Source organism: Rhopalosiphum padi, chromosome 1 (assembly GCF_020882245.1).
Source record: "Rhopalosiphum padi isolate XX-2018 chromosome 1, ASM2088224v1, whole genome shotgun sequence".
Taxonomy (NCBI): Eukaryota; Metazoa; Arthropoda; class Insecta; order Hemiptera; family Aphididae; genus Rhopalosiphum; species Rhopalosiphum padi.
Genome location: NC_083597.1, coordinates 47,602,564 through 47,620,606, shown reverse-complemented (window position 1 = coordinate 47,620,606; position 18,043 = coordinate 47,602,564). Strand labels below are relative to the sequence as shown.

General features: G+C 24.4%; 1 protein-coding gene and 1 non-coding gene across 5 annotated transcripts in view; one reads left to right on the top strand and one right to left on the bottom strand.

Annotated features, from left to right (window-relative positions):
* Positions 1-18,043, top strand: part of LOC132931693 (sodium/hydrogen exchanger 9B2-like) — a 77,540-nt gene that overhangs the window by 36,108 nt on the left and 23,389 nt on the right. The gene's annotated exons all lie outside the window — the stretch shown is intronic.
* Trnay-gua (transfer RNA tyrosine (anticodon GUA)) lies at positions 6,842-6,931 on the bottom strand. The gene is given in 2 exon segments: positions 6,842-6,877; positions 6,895-6,931. It is a non-coding gene; the product is annotated as a tRNA-Tyr (tRNA).

Sequence of the window (18,043 nt, the reverse complement as noted above, 5' to 3'; positions counted from 1 at the left end):
TCAATCATCAGCAAAACGCCGTCGTTCGATGATCACCGTCCACGGTCCTCATACACGCAATGGTTGCAGATATTTATTATCTTTTTTTACAAACGAATAATATTTAAATTTATAACATAACGTTTGTTCCGAACGAAAATATAATATTTTTTATCGTTCACATTCATATATATTATGATATAATATTATAAGCTACCACGGAAAACCTATAACAGTATACTCTATGAAAATAGTATAGTGTTCAACACCCAGTGTCATATAAAAATAAATCATTATTTAAAATCTTTTTTTGGGCCATCATTCATTAACTGTTTTTACACAGTATTTCTAAGAAAATAAGAGTTTAATGCTTACATTTTTACTCAACGTAGATAGCTCTAAATTGTATTTTTGTATACAATAATTAGCATTTTAAAACATTCAATATTACATGTTCAGCAGAAATACGTATATTTGTCGAACGAAACATTTAAAAAAAATATATTCCTATATAATTTTGAATTATAATTGAACATTTAAAAATATGGATGTTATCATAACATAATTAAAAATTGAAAGTGTTCCGTTCTAACTATATAGATATTTTTCTATTGAATTTAAATTATTTTTCAGACTTAAAATCAAACAACGATAATATTAATTATATTTTTTTCAACACAATAACTAAGTTGTCATGAAATTCATTAAACGAATTTATATATTTTTTCGAACTATTGACATGTGCATTCGCGTACGAGAGTGATATTCATGGGTTCTCGTGTTGGACTAAACTAACACTATAATCATTTATGACTACATACATCAATTCCGGTGACGAGGCCATGATTTAGCGTTGCATAGTTGTTGCCCCTTAAAATAAAAGTTATATCAAGACAAATTTATCTGTAGGTATTCATATTAAAAATAATTTATTTTAAGTTTTATAGAATTGCCCTTATAATACTTAATATAATCAATCACAGTTTGTGTTCAAAAATAATTTATTTGTGCAAAATATTTTATTTTTTACTCCAATTTAAAAATAAAATTTAATTTCTATTAGAGAATCGTTCACATTAACTCCATTTTGTATTACTTTAATATTATATACTATTTAGTAGTTCAAATGCTTCTTTAGCAAAAGGTTCAAATCGTGTACCGTAGCCTATGATTTATGAAAATATATTTAATTACTTTGTTCGATAAGCAATTATAAAAAATAATTTAGATATTACATGGTATCGTCTGTTTTATGAAAATATATTGTGATGTGTATAAAAAAAATGTATATAACTACGTTTTATTTTCATTCGTATGAAACTTGGCACAACTATTGTACTCATTGTACATTTTATTTTTATAGACATATAATATCTTTCATGTGGTTGAAGTAGTTGGATATGGTTCGTACATTCAACTTTTTTTTATAAACACGTCATTACTATAATATGTTTTTTGCAATTTGTATTTTTTTCATTATGATACTATCCCCATCTCCAAATAGATTGTTGTAAATAAATTAAATTATTCGTTTTTAAACTTTGAATGAACCCTTGAACGATATTATATCTGCTTCCATGGCTGTTGATGTTCCACTCCAATGTTTGTAACAAATATCAAGTAGACAAGTGGATAGTAACCGCACGTTTACGGTACTCCTAAAAGTTAATTTACATTCAAAAGTTCATATAAATAAAAAAAAATGTTGAATATTGTGTATTTTAAATATTTTTGAATTTCTACACAAAAAACAAATGGTTTTCAAGCTTTTAAACTAGAAACAAAAATATTATAAATAGAAATCCAAATCTATTTTTTTCTTGAGTTGAAAATTTCAAATATTTATTTAATATCTCCTATAAATATTTGATTACAATTTTAAGTATCTCTGATTATGGTTTCTGAATTTTTTTTTTTTTTAAAAAGAGGTAAAGTGGGTTCATTGATTTAAATTATAGTATGTGTTAAGAGTTCTTTGTTATTGAAAAATAAATAATAGTAATGTATGAGTTAAAATTGAATTCAATTATAAATTATTTTTTCTAAAAACGATTATGACAGTCTAACAACCTATATTGACTATATTTTATGATATTATATTTATATAACTATTGCAGTATATATATATATGTGTGTGTGTGTTAGAACATTTAATAATTGTATTGTATGAATAATATATAATAATTATATACATTGAATATTTCAAATAAGCACAAATAATATTTTTAACTAAAACAAAATAACTAAAATCCTATTTATTCAGTTAAAACTATGTTTTGAAATTTTTTTGCTTTCAGAATAATTAATATATTTATTAAAGAGCTTTATGTTAAATTTTCAAAATGTATAACATTTTTAACATTGTTTTAAAATTTTAATGATTTTAGCGAATTATGTTAAAATGTTTACTTCAAATGTTTATAAATAAAAAATTTGACTATAACGTATCTTTAATATTTGTAAAAAAACAAAATTGTCAAAAAAACTATGTCAAGTAAATATTTCTATTTTTAAATACTGTTTTTATTAGTTTTTCTCAATTATTAAGAAAAATAGTTAAGTAATAAACAACTATCAACTAGAATAATTTGTCTACAAGGAGTCACACTTATTAATGATAAAAATTAAAACTAAATTTCTAATCCAAAAAATAGTAATAACAGACAAAAAAAACACTATTAAATAAAAAATAAAAGATCTCATTCTAATATTAATATAATAAATTATTCACTCAGCTCAACAGAATCTAAAACAACGTTTATTCAATTCACATACAGTAAATACTTTTTTGAAAACTAATAATACTTATTGAACTATAGCTACTACTATTATTTTAATAATATAGGTATAGTAACAATATCTGTATTAAATTGATTGTGTTTTTCAACAATGATGTGAAATATAACACTGACGTTTGATAATATAAAAAAATGTGCATCAAGTCGATCAAGTACAAAACATCGAATCGAATAGACATTATAAACAATATAAAAAAAATATAAAAATGACTTAAAATAGACGTGGATTGTTAGACAAAAGTTATTTATTAATACACTTCGATGATGAAAAGTGGCATTCTTTTTGTAAAATATATATTGTATATTATATAAATATTGTGTGAAAAAATACTTTTATAGTAGCAAAACTGTTCAAAGATGATTCCCAAAGAAAATATTCTCAGAAAAACGAATCAACCTAACTTAACAACACATAACAATACAAAGTAATAATTGGAGAAAATATCCGTGTGGGCGTATAGTATAATAATATTATATAGTATATACTCGTACTATGGTTTATATCAAACTTAATATACCTACTACTGTCTTTAAATTCACCAACTAAAAACTTGTCCGTATTGATTGTATTTCGAACGGTTATGACCATTTAATAATTTAATATAATAATGCCAGTTATACTTATCCTTATAAATTTCTTGAAATACTGCCGTGTATTGTGTATTAAGATATTCAGTTTTTATAATTTATTTACTTGCCAGCAGTGCTCTTCTGTGAAAATTTAGAGCTAAAATATTGCAAGCACTGGTGCCGAACATTCTTTTATCAGAAAAATAATTAATTAATCTGAAATAATGGCTAATAAAAAAATATAATTTTTCCACTACAAATAATTTTACTTTTAACTATAATATAGAAAATTAATTTAATTAAAAATAACATAACATACTAGATCAATAAATCGGTTTTAATTCGTAGTAATTAAATAATCGCTTGTTATTCGTAATCGCAACATTTTTTTCAATACGCATATAAATTATTTTTAACGGGTCGTGGATGTTAATTTAGAGTTCGTATTCAAAATGCCAAAAGATCAATTTTTTGTTATTAATTATAATTTTATAATATATGAGGTATATTATATTACTATGTATTTATCCCACATTAAAATCAACTAAAAGTAATTTTAATATCATTATCAATGATTACACAGACTATAAATGAGTAAAATTGTTCATTAAAAAAATACGTTTATATATTATTATGTAATTTATTACCGACATCTGTTAAAAGATAATATACATTATTCATATAACAAAACTATTGATATTTCAAGATAACCATTATACCTACCTAACCACTAATTACCGTAATTTTTCACTTTTGTACGACATCTGTGGAATTCGCTAAATTATTAGTAACTATGTCACGGATAATTCTAACTACCTAGGTATATTATAAAATTATAAATGAAAGTATAATTATTACTATCATTATGGAGGCGTCCAGTAAAGTATAGTCGTTCGTAATAATCTATCGGTGATATGCAATAATCACAGAGCGGAACGTAATATTGTACGAATACGTTTTATCAACTCGAACTTTGACAACTATAGTGGGGACACTATTATACAATATACCACGTTTATGTAGAATAAATATAAATAGTGTTATAATAATGTCGCTATAGTAGACGGTAAGAGTGGTAAACACTAGATACACGTTTATTGATCGTTTTGACATATTATTGTATTATGAAAAACGCGTTCCAAAACGTATAGTTTTCTAAACGAGACATCCATTTAGTTGAGTAAACTTCGTTGTACAACTCGAGTACACTTACTGCTGTACATACGTAGATAGGTCTAAAACGTGAATCGTACCTGTAAATAGTATTCGCGTTAACCCATGGACGTGTGACGAATTTTTATTTATCCTCAACTCCACGGATCTGTAGATCATATAAATACCTAACAAAAACACAACCGCAAGATAACTACCAACGAAATACGACCTGATGAATTCGATTGAAACAAGCCGATTATGTCCGCGACATCGATTCGACCCGTTGTCAGATCGGATTTCGAGTTTTATCTTTTGGTTTTTTTTCTTCTGAAATTACACAACGAAGAGTAAAAATACAGAACTAATATCAGGCTATATATTATAGAAACAAGCAAGCCCGGATTAAGAGTTTTGACTGACTTTTGAGGCCCTAATATGAAATAAAAAAATCATCTAATATTAAATTGTTATTATTACAGAACATTCAACATTACAGTACATAACTTGTACGAGTTGTACGTACTTATAAATATTCAATATAAAATTGTATCATACCTTATTATTTTTTTTTAATTTCACTGATAATAATATTAAATTCTAAGAAGGAAATTGAAGAATATCAATTTTTATTTTGTTAAAATAAATAGTTTTAAGCAAATATTTTATTCTTATTAAGAATTAAAAGTATAAATTATTTTTTTATCATATTATATTTAATAAGTAATAATTACAATATTATATATATATATGGTGTCAAATTAAAGTACACTAAAATATCTCTAGACTTGTGCCTCTTCAGTAACCATGTACCAAGAGATTTTCTTTAATCGAGATTTGGAAATACATTCATTAATTTTATTAATGAATGTAAAATTTATGAATGAATTTAAAAAATAAATAAAAAAAAAAATTATTTTTTTTATTTATTTTTTAAACATAATAAGCTAATGTACTCGGGATTATCCGCGAAATAGGGTGGCAGGGCATCCACGGATAATCCGCAAAATTAAAATTACGAAAATATTTTAAATTTTATAATAAAAAATAAATTGGAAATTGAAATTTAACAACCAAAATTGCGGTATTTTGATTATTAGGTTATAATAAAGAACGACTACGTATCTCCAATGATACTAGATGGACTTTTTTTCATTTAACGTATCAACAATTACCAAAAAGTATTAATATATGTATTAAACAATAAGCGTATTGTATTTTACGTCGTTATCGAGTAATCGGCCATCACAACCCATTTAAACCGATAATGATGTATAGGTAATGTAAAGATATATATATATTTTTGTTTACATGTCATATAGGTATGTAGATGATTCCCGCAGAAGACAACGGATAATCCGCAACGCAGATAGTACGCTCGCGGATAATCGAGAGTACCTACACTGTAGTTATAGAAAGAAAGAAATATATAAGATAAAAATAAAACCTTGAATATCGTTATTACCGTACAAACAGTGCTATTCAAATAGTAATTATTATTACCTAAGATCTAAATAGTGGTTTATATTCCTAAAATAAATATAAATAGCATTTATAGTACTTTTTAAAGTAAATTTTGGCTACTTGTATAATATTATACTAAATAGTATGATATATGCATAAGATTTAATTTTACAAAAGTGATTTATACGTCAGATATTTTTCATATACTTTAATTTTAATTACTCATATTTAAATCACTTTATATAAGTTCTAAGAAAAAAGTCATTCAATGCTTTTAACCTCTAACTATAGTAATAAATAATAATATTTACGATTTAAAATCTTAAATTTTAACTATGGAACTATTCTATAATTATTGTAAAACTGAATCTATCATAGTATCATTATATATTTTAAAATTAATAACCTTTGTTGTTGATATTTAAAAAAAAAAAAACAATAAAAAAAAAGATAAAAATGCTAAATAGTACCTATGTAAAAATATATAGGTTGTTGATAACATTTTTCATAACTTATTTTTGTGTTAATATTGTTTCTAGATTCATATGCATATCTATAATATCTGTTGTGGTTGCTCAGAAAATGTTTTATATTAAATAATAATAGTTTATAATCAATGCAACTATATAATTAGGTACTGTACATTATACAACATAGGTACTATTTTTTTAGATATAATTGTATCTCAAACTAGTTATAATATTCATAATACGACTAAAGAAACAGAATAATTATGATTTTTATTAAAAAAAAAAAAAATAATAAATAACAAATGTATTTTAAACGGAAACGTTTGCAAATAAATAAAATACTAGTAATATGTTATACTATTCAAAGTATACTAATGTAATATGATTATGAAAAAATTGCAAAAAATTTCCTTCGAACCGGATTTGAACCAGTGACCTATGGATATCTGTGAATTGTACCACTACAGTCCACCGCTCTACCAACTGAGCTATCGAAGGATGCACTGATGTTAGTAGATTAGACTATTTAAACACATTCTAAAATACTTTCATTTTAATACTATTCAATATTAACATTTCATAAGTAGAAAAATGATTAATAAACATAATATAATCTATTTCAATATATTGTATTATAAAATTGCATAAAATAATTTTTAAACAAGATTTAAATAATAAAAAATAGTATAAATTCGAATATATTTGTACATGACAAGTGTACAGTGTATTACTATAATAGTTCATTTTCTAATTAACTTAAATATTTAACTTTTTAAAGTATTCATAATATTCTAAACTTTTTCTATTAATTAGAATATTACATGTTAAAATTAAATAAATTGTTTTTATTTTTGTTTTTGTTTTATTACAGCAATAATTCAAAATGTTTTTAATAACGTTAGATAAAACAGAAAAATATTTAAGCGATATAACGAAAACAAAAATCGAAAAATTCGATTACGAAAACAAAATATAAACATAATAAAATTACAAAATATGTCAATAATCATAATTTAAATTAATAATAAACAATTAACGAATAGGCAAGTATTAAAAAAAAAATTATAAATAATGTTATTAAAAATTAAATTTGCCTTTTGTTTACGTTGTACCTACCTTTAATAATAATTTGGCAACTTTAAAACTTAAAAATTATAATTTACTCATATTGATTAAACATAATAGAAAAAGATGGTAAAAATCGCCGATATTGTGTTAAGCCTGTTAAGGTGGTGTGTGCTATTGTAACTATTGTAAGTGATCAAGTATCGTTAGTTGATTTCCGATGTTATCATTTTTAATATTTGTTTATTACTAGAATTATACTAAATAATAATATTTGTATAATTATAAACAATAATTAATATAATGCACTTAAGGCTGAATTTTTTTTTTAACTATTATTATGCAATTAATATAAATTAATTTTTGTTTAAATAATAATAATCTATTTCTGAGAGACATATCATCGGATGTAACTATAGTGTAAGTAGTGTACGTATTGTGTGTACTAATTTTTTTATTTACGGATGCAAGGCAATTTTATCAGTATGATTTTGTATGTTTTTATTGGATATTATTATTTATTTCTGTAGAGTATTTTTTTCGCGGAGTATTTTTTACCGATTACCCTATACATATAACGTCATTCCAATAAGAATTTTAATTTTATTCATTTTTTCTAACTTTTCAAAGTTAGCCAATTTTTGTTAACAATAGTAAATATTTTCTCAATTATTTTATTGTTGTTTTTTTTTTTTTATTAAATAATAAATATACTTATTAGTATAGTTTTATAATTCAACTACCTACTCAATTGTTAACATAACAAAGTTATGTTAAATTTTATTGGACTTTTTAATTGTATTATATTTTTAACGTTAAAAAAAATATTAAAATAACGATTAAAAATACAATAACGTCAAACATCATTATTTTATAACGTACTAGGTATTTTATAAGTAGGTACCCGAAAATGTAAAAACTATATTTATTTTCATAATTTAACGAATGACACTATGTATAATGATTTTATAAAATTGTATGCAAATTAATAAATATTCTTTGATTTAATAGTTTAGTTGATTAAAACATGTATTGCCTACATCACTACAGACAGTGTTTAATAAAAATAGGAATAATATTATGATACATGTTAACAGAATATTTAGCTATTTTTTTTTTTTTTTTGTAATATTTTAAAGTTGCACAATTAGTAGGTATATGATAATGTGAAACCTAACTACCTACCCAACACATATGGTATATAATTAAAAAATACACCCAACATATATTATATTGGTAAATTCAATTTTTTTACCCAATATTGTCATGTGGGTGTGGTATTTACTAATTAATATTTTTTTTGATGAAAATTTGTACATTTTTATGAGAAAAATGTATTAAATTAAGTTTAAATTCATTAAACAAATCTTATAAATAATAATATAAGGTTAGATATTAACCTTTATACCTATAAGATCAGCATTAATCAATATGACAATTGCATTTTTATTTTTTATAGAATAAAAATTAATTAATTAAATTATAATTGTATTTATATACTTATACCAGACAATATAAAATTTCAAATTATTTTTCTTTACTATATTTAAAAACAATTTAACTTATACATCACCACAAAACTACGTTAAGTTGGGTATATTTTATTTTATTTTTACTTAAACGGTACCTATAATATATCAACAATTTTAAATACATTTTTAATTAACATTAAATTGCTAGTTGCGGGATTATTTTTAAATAAACTAAAATAAACTAAGTTATTCCATTATTCAATTAAACTAGTTAAGTTCTTAAGTTAATTATAAAACAGTTAACTAGTTAAGTTATCATTTTGAGATAAATTTACTTTTTAACTTAACTTAAACTATTTAACTACTTAAAAACTCATATTTGCGTAGGTACCTATACCTACACAAGTACACAACTCTAACAGATTAATTCAGCCAAATTATGGAGATAGGTACTGGTACATACTATATAATATTATTATTATATATAATATAATTTATGTTATATTATCGTTTTACTCCTTTTTTGTTTAATCATGACTTATGTAGGTATATACTTATATACTTGTTGAGAATGCAGTTTTAAGCAAAATTTTCGATGCATAGATTGAATTTATTTCACATATTTTTCCGTTAATACCTATTGTGTAAAATTTATATTCCTTCTTGATTTTTAGTAGTAGTTAAAAAAAAACTTTTATTGAAAAAAAAATTGAATAAAAAACAATGCAGGTATGAAGTTTCTATTGGTATTAACGATAATCATAAAACTTAAATCCATAAATAATTATTTTGGTCAATATTTTATGGTAACTTTTCAGTATCGTTAAAAGTTTTTAATTCTTTTTGTTTGTTTTTTAGCTTATACTTACATGAAACCTATACGCCTTTCTGTATTTTAACATAAACTTGCATTAACTGTTCATCATATTATTATATGGGCGTATATTTTATTATAGTTTCTAGAAACGAAAACAAACCAGCCATTTAAAGTTTGCTAATTAATTTTTTGAGTGTATCAATTATAGATTATACAAAAGCGTATGCGAAGTTAAATACATTTAAAATGCAATCTCATTTTCCTGAATACTGTGCATCAAAGAGTCCAATTAGTTATTTCAGTAAATTACATGGGTATAATATTGAATACTGTAAACATGCTTAAAATGCCTTTATAAACAACCTTTATAGGCAATATACAATATATTAGTGTGTAACTCTATACCAATGCCATATTATAGTTCGTGGTTATTGAATTTTATTGATTGTACCGGTCAAAACTGAAAATGATTGAACAATCAAATTAATTGAAAATAATAATTACATCGTTCAAAAACAAAATATTATTAGGTACCTATATAATATATTATATGTGTATATACCAATTGAGATTTGTGTATATTATGTTAAACTAAGATCGACAAGCTTAGATAGCTCGAGGTCAAGGTCGTTGTTTAAAAAAAAAATCCTTGAGAAGAGCGTACAAATTGTATTTTAGTGTGCTATCAAATGTTTGGCTTTGGTCCACCTCGGGAGAATACTATAGCGGAACGATTTGGATTGTGACAATAGTTATTCGATTTATTATTATTGTTTTTTCCCTTCGACAGCGGAAACTTATACGGGGCGCGTGACGAACCCTAAAGACTTTACAAAATGCGTTATTGTCAACTACTAAAAATGTCAGTCCTCCCCCCCATTCTGTACAGAAAATGCGTTTGAAAAAACCTTACATCTCGAACATAATCATTTTGCCAATGTACAATTTGAGTGTTTGAAAGACGATTGGATCGTTGTCTGCAATAAAGTCATATAATGATTTCCTCCACTACGCTGACATTAAAATTGTATGAGTTTTATTGATCCAATCATTTTACAATATAATTATAGTATATAATATTATGTGCACACTGCACATAGGTAATTTAAAAATACAATAAATATAATATGACAAATCATATACCACACTACGAACAAGTATACCATATACAGACGCTACATTTTATGTCCAAAAATGTAATCCTAATTACTATGTCAGAAAAGATAAATACAAAATCCAGGCATTTTATTGTGTTATTTAATTTTCAATCACTTAATATTATTTAAAATAATTTATGATTAAAGCCTACAAACTTCTTATAACAATGTATACCTAATATTACCTAAATATGTATTTAAATATAAATATATTAAGTAGCATAATAAATATTGAAAAGATAAAAGATACGACATCAAACATTTGACGAATTATGTATTTATATTATATTATAAATTAATAATATACAATTATATATAACGTAATTTAGTTTCAGGTAAAGTAAAAGTTTATAAAAATAATGACGTTTTAGGGCACAACTCTTAATAAATAAATGATAAATTAATTAATATCATTAATGTTTATAAATTATATTATTTTTTATATATAATATGTGACGGGTATATTATAATAGCTTATAATATATCGCATTACTCAATTGGCCATTGGGTATACACTGATACTAGTGGATATTTCAATAATTATATTATATTACTAGCTTTAGGGTGTGGTCATAAATTAGGTATCTACTAAATATTCTATAGTTTAAGAATCATAATATAATTAATGTATTGTTTGTTAATGATGTAATATCTTTAATATAATTTCAGTATATCACACTATTTAAATTGTAATATTATTGTTACAAACTTCAAGTATTGGACCAAAAGTTTTATTTTCTTATTTACTTATTAATTTGCACGTTTTAACAGAGTGATTTTTACGGTATGTACAATAATTTATTTTTATTATTACATAATATTATTATAATAATTTAATTACCATGAGATAAAAATTATTTATTTATGTATATTATTTATTTGATCAGGCCAAGATATTTAATATTAATTATTATTATTTAACACAATACTTTATTAACCGTTATCTATGTTGTTAGATAATATTAGAGGATAATATCTGATATCATATCACTTGTTCCATAAAATAAAATAATAAGTAAATGTTAATTTGTTTTGTAATAAATAATATACACTTGCAAAGTTCGATTAATGTCAATTTATCAGTATTTTTTTTTTTTTTAGCTTTGCTTCACAGATTACGTTATATTTATTTACTACTATATAGAAGAACCTAACAACACCCAACAGTTTACTATTATTGGTTTGATGACTTTGATTTATACATCAAATCATTGACAATTTTTAAATTAACTTATGTTTATATTAATATTATATAATATTTCATGCATTGATGATTTATTCTAATTATAATATTGTTATTTGTTATGCAGTTAACAAGACTCTAGTTATTAGAACGATTTAATAAAATTAAAATGTTATAAAATAAAATTTAATTGATAATGATATAAGGTGGTGATAAGTAGTTAATGGGTATTGATTATAGTATAATATATTCATATAACCTGTACTTACAACTTGGCGATAATAATCCAATTTATATTCAAAGTATCATAATAAAATATGATTTATATTTTAATTAGAGAAACATAATTATATACAAACATACAAAGTACAAGTAAATCATCGGGTTTTTTTTCCAAACTCTTTATGATAACAGTAACGAATTTAAGACTAAAGCCAACCAAAAAAATCACACACGTGGTTCAAAAATTAGACAATTAGAGTAAAGTACAACGTTATTTATTATGTCACAAAAAAAAACAAAACAAAAGTAAACTATTAACTGCAGTAGTGTAGTGCCATCTTAAGACCGCGGCTTGTGGACCAAACCGGGGTGAAGAACGACTTTTCGTGGCTGCATACGAATTACTGCGTCGCTGATATTTTGGGGGTTATATTAGTTGCGTCCCGATTTTTTTTTTTTTAATTGCGCGTCTTGTATATTTTAAACACTAAACAATATTTTTTTTTTATATTTTAGGGACGCAATTATAGTATTATACCTTCTTATACGACACGCAATTCGTAAACAGCGCTTGTCGTACTCCATCTCCGGTAGCCCCTCTGGCGACAGGCCAGGAGGCATATTAGCATTCTAGGTCTAACTAGGCATCGGTTATAATTTTAGCTGTGTGCTTTGTCGTTTATTGGTTTTTCCCCGCTTTATAACCTAAATTGTTATCTATACAGTATCTGTTCTAAAATTCCCGTATCATCCATAATATCTCTGTCATCAAAAATTATTATATTTAAATGCGTTTTTTTCTTATACTAAATAATAAGTGTGAAATTTTGATTAGGTAAATGGCATAGAATTCAATTTTTTTTTTTGAGGACGCGGGTATGGCTTCCTCTTAAATTCAAAAATTATCAACAAAAAAATGTTTATGCGATATCTTTTTTTTTAACATTCATTAAATCCAAAATCTGTAATTATTATTTTACAATAAGCGTATGTGATGGAGGTAACATGGCTTGAGCTAGAGGAGATAAGGTTCCACCCACTGGAGGGGACGTAGCCCATTCGGCTCCCGTCAAAAAAGGTTTTACAAACAGGTAATTACCCAAACGGTTCCGGTTTTTTACAACACAAATTCCTTCCCACTTCATACAGACTTAGGACTGTATCAAAAGAGGCGTAGTTAAAAATTTATTGGTGAATACTAAGTAAATTATAAAAAAATATATAAAAATTATATAAAAAAGCACGTATTATTTTGAGTTACATTTTGGTTAAAAAAAATATAAAAAAAATGTATAAAAAATTATATAAAAAAGCATATTATTATATTGTTGCGTTATTGTGAATTAAATACTAAGTTAAAAAAATATGTGTACATATGTAAAAAATTTTAAAAAAATCAAAAATCTGATAGAAAAGTTTTGGACAACACTTGAATGTGCCATCAACATAAATACAATGGGTTTTTTTGAGAATATCCAAGTTGGTGTCACATGTAAAAATAACAATATTTGATACTTTATCATTAAGAAATAAAAAGTACTGCAGTTTGGGTAAGTACCTATTCGTAAAACCTTTTTCGACGGGAGCTGTCTTGGAATGGGTAATATACGATTGAAACGGACCTTTTCTGGTGACACGATTGCGAACGTTTTTACTCGACTTTAATTTTGCGATGTTGTCAGATATGGTGTTAATAACAAATTTTTAAATAATAATTTTAAAAATAATCAAATAGTAATAATATAAGAGTTTTTTGCTATTACACCACGCCGGGGCGATCCGATAAGATAGATAGAACAATGGTTAAAATGATTTTTCAGCTACCGTTTTTACCCAGTGACGAAATTGAAGATGCATTTTTAGCATTAATAGCCGAATGCCCCAATCTAGAAAAAGCTCATGTATTTACAGACTATTTAGTATCGACATATATTGCACCTGATTCATTATTTCCACCATATCTTTGGGCACAAGAACCCTCAGTAAATCCAAGGTATGGTTTTAAAATTTTTTAAATTAAATTCTAGTTCCTTCCTATGTTAATTTTATTAGTAAATTCAAAATCTCTTAGTTTTTATAATTATTTATTAGAACTACTAATGGTCCAGAGAGCTTTCATAGGACGTACAATGGTCAGTTTTATAGCCCCATCCTCCAACACACGTAGTTATATCAGTTTTAAAAGAAACACAAGCTCAAACTTTGACAATAATTAATTCAATTAAAAACAATGTACATAATCCTATGGCCAAAAAAGATAAATCTAAAATTGAATTAACTCTACAAAATTATAATGATTATAAAAAAAAACAAGGATTTAATTTTATATTTAAGAAAAACTGGAAATTCCTACCAAGGAAAAAATTTAAAAAAAAGTAAAAATGTAGAAAAAATTTTTAAAAGCTATTATTTTGAATGTATAATTATGTATTATTTTATTTTTTATTCAGAACTCAGATCTATGTATGTATGTATTATTTTATTTATTCTTCAGTTTCTAACGTAACACTAGCTAACATATGTATTTTTAAAACTAGTATTTTGAATGTATTATATTATTTTTTTATTCGGTTTCTATAACGTAAAATTAACAAGTACATTTTGTAACAGTATTATTAATATTTATACAACGAAAATTGTTTTAATTAATCAACATTTTAAACGCTACATACCTATTTGTATAATTTTATTTTAGTTTGTAACGAAGAGTTGTTGTTTTAATTGTATGTATTATTAATACCAATAGTTTATATTAAAAAAAAAAAAAAATGTTTATAATAAATGTTTAAAATATTTAGAAATTATAAACTTGGCAACGTTGTTTAAAAAAACGTTAGCAATCGTTCGATTTTCGGCTAAAAAAACAAATTCTCTGATAAGAGTTATTCGTTCGCAATCGTGTTATAAAAAAGGTAGAACGTTCGCAATCGTGTTGTATCCCTTGGATTAAGAAAACAATGGACGGGAGCCGTTTGGGATGCGCCGACTGGAGGCACTTATTAAGGGTAGGGGTCTGTTTTTAGTGCGTTAGTATAAGACAGAATGAGATTAAAAAGGAGGGTAGTGCAATAATTTTAATTTAGTAGGTCCCGAAAACAGGTGCATTTAAGTCGCCTTCTGGGGTCACTAGGAATAGCGTTGGTGAATAGTTCGGAAATCAAGGGATTGTGATGGTTGTGAAATTTTAGAGTTTTTTTAAGTTGATGTGTATGTGATGTACGTAAGAGTTGTCAAAATTAGCTGGCGTTCTAATAATTAAGTTTTTTAAATTTGTAAGATAGCCATTATTTTGATACAATTTTTAATAGTTAAAATAAAAAATAAAATTGAGTAAAAATTGACCAAGTTATAGACATTATATAAGTTAAACATTACTGGTTTTTAGTTTAAGAAAAATTATTTTAACAAAATTATTGTTCTTAGAAATTCAAAAACATTACTGGCTCTATAACTTGGGCAATTTGTATTCAATTTTAATAACTTGTTAAACCGCCGGCTAACTTTGGCAACTCATCCCTATATTAAAAGATTTGCCTTAAATAACCGCTCTCGCCTATTGCGTTATCTATACTCACATCACAACTTATCAACTTAAAAAAGTGCCCTAGTGCTTCCAATAGGTGGCTTCTTATCTTCTGTAACTCAAACCATGTTACCTTCATCACATACGCTTATTATAAAATAATAATTACAGATTATGTATTTAATGAATGTTAAAAATATATTATATAACCACTTTTTTTGATAATTTTTGAATTTTTGAAAAAAAAAATTGAATTTTATATCATTCAATCAGTAACTCCATACTTATTACTGTAAAATAAACCGAATTTAAATATATTGATTTTCTCAAGAGATATTAAGGTTGAACCGGATTTTTGTCACAGACTGTATAACACTAATATAACATGTGTATTTATAATTATTGTTTATATTAAGTTCCTAAGTAGTAATTACCTATATAATATGTATATAATAACACTAAGAAATATGCTTTAATATTTGTTGAAAATACATAATAGGTTGATATTAAGGCTGTTAATGACCTTTAGCTATTATATTATATTATATCTACATTATTCGACTTACAAGTGCATAACATAGCAAAATTATGCTCAACAGATCACGTTTAGCTCCTTTAGTTTAAAAATTAGAGTGAATCGACCTATTATGAAACTGGATGGTATAAGAACATTATCTGTGTTTGTATGTTGGTTTTTTACGATTATTATGTTTTTAAGTGAGTTATGAGTAGGGCTTAGATTTATATGTATTTATGAAACCAAAATATGTATTAACGTTAGCAAAATATGTACATAGATATGTGCCAAAAAAATCAAAATATGTAGGTATTTTACTTATATGATTTATTTATTAATATTTAATTATATAATAAATCCATATGAGTTTTTAATGAAACAAATTATATTTTAAATAGTAAAATTGTTTAAAAAAAGGTGTTACAAATTATAAAATATAAATAAAAAAAAAAAGCTAAAAAAAATAAAAATTTTAGTTATCTCGATTACAATTTTTGATGACAACCATTTTTAAATTTTTAATCAAAAGATCTTTGATTTGGTCGTAAAATTGCCTTATACCGAATGAATGATTTTTCGGCTTCCACTAATTATTGGATAGTATTGCATTTTGACTATGTCTAATGGAGTACCTATGTTATATATCTACCACAGATTAAGTTCAAAAATTGGTATTATTTTGTTACTATTTTGTACTTTTGGAAATAGGGGAAATTGTCTGTATTGAAAAATATAATTGTATATAATTAATAATTATTAAAAAATCGTAAATGAACAAATTGTCAAAACATGTAGGAAAAAATGGAATTATTGAGAAATATGTAAAAATATGTAAAATAAAATATAGTTAATTTCATTGAAAATCTTTTGAAACGAATTTATCACTCACCTAAATTAATTAAAAGTCACAGTGAAAATATGTATTTACATATAAATCCGAGCCCTAGTTATGAGCATTTTTAGTTTACGCTATGTTATATACGCATAATTTGCTAAAAAATTGAACTATCGTAAAAAACAAACACAGATAATTTTCTTACCATTAAGTTTCATAATAGATCGATTCACTTTAATTTTTAAACTGAGGGAACTAAACGTGATCTGCTTTTAATATTCCAATATTATATTAATTTATATAATTTTTATTGTTTTCTGAACAAGATATAATAGCGTACCCGGGAATTTTCGATGGAAGGATATGTTATAAGAAAAGACCGGATTTAACTGAATTAAAAACACAAAAAAATTATATATTAAAATGTTATAATTACATTAAAAAAAAAAAAAATTGAATATTATAAATTGAGCTATAAAAATGCAAAAGTCATATAAAAAAGATCTCCCTCGTCCAAAATTCTTAAATTTACCAAAACGGTATCTTGTTCAGAAAAAAATCACAATTATATAAATTATATTGGATTTTTAAGAAGACGTTATACATGTTATGCATGTGTTGTCTCTGTCTTACTAATGTAGATATAAATAATATAATAGCTAAATGTTACTTAAAATGTTTAAAGTATAAGAAACAGCAAGTAAGGAGTAAAAACCCAGTAAAGTGGAACCTGTTCGCCGAACGCACAAAGGAAAATGTAAAAGATGATCAAAACGATTGGAATTCAATAAAAGAATGTATATTAAATGCAGTTGACAC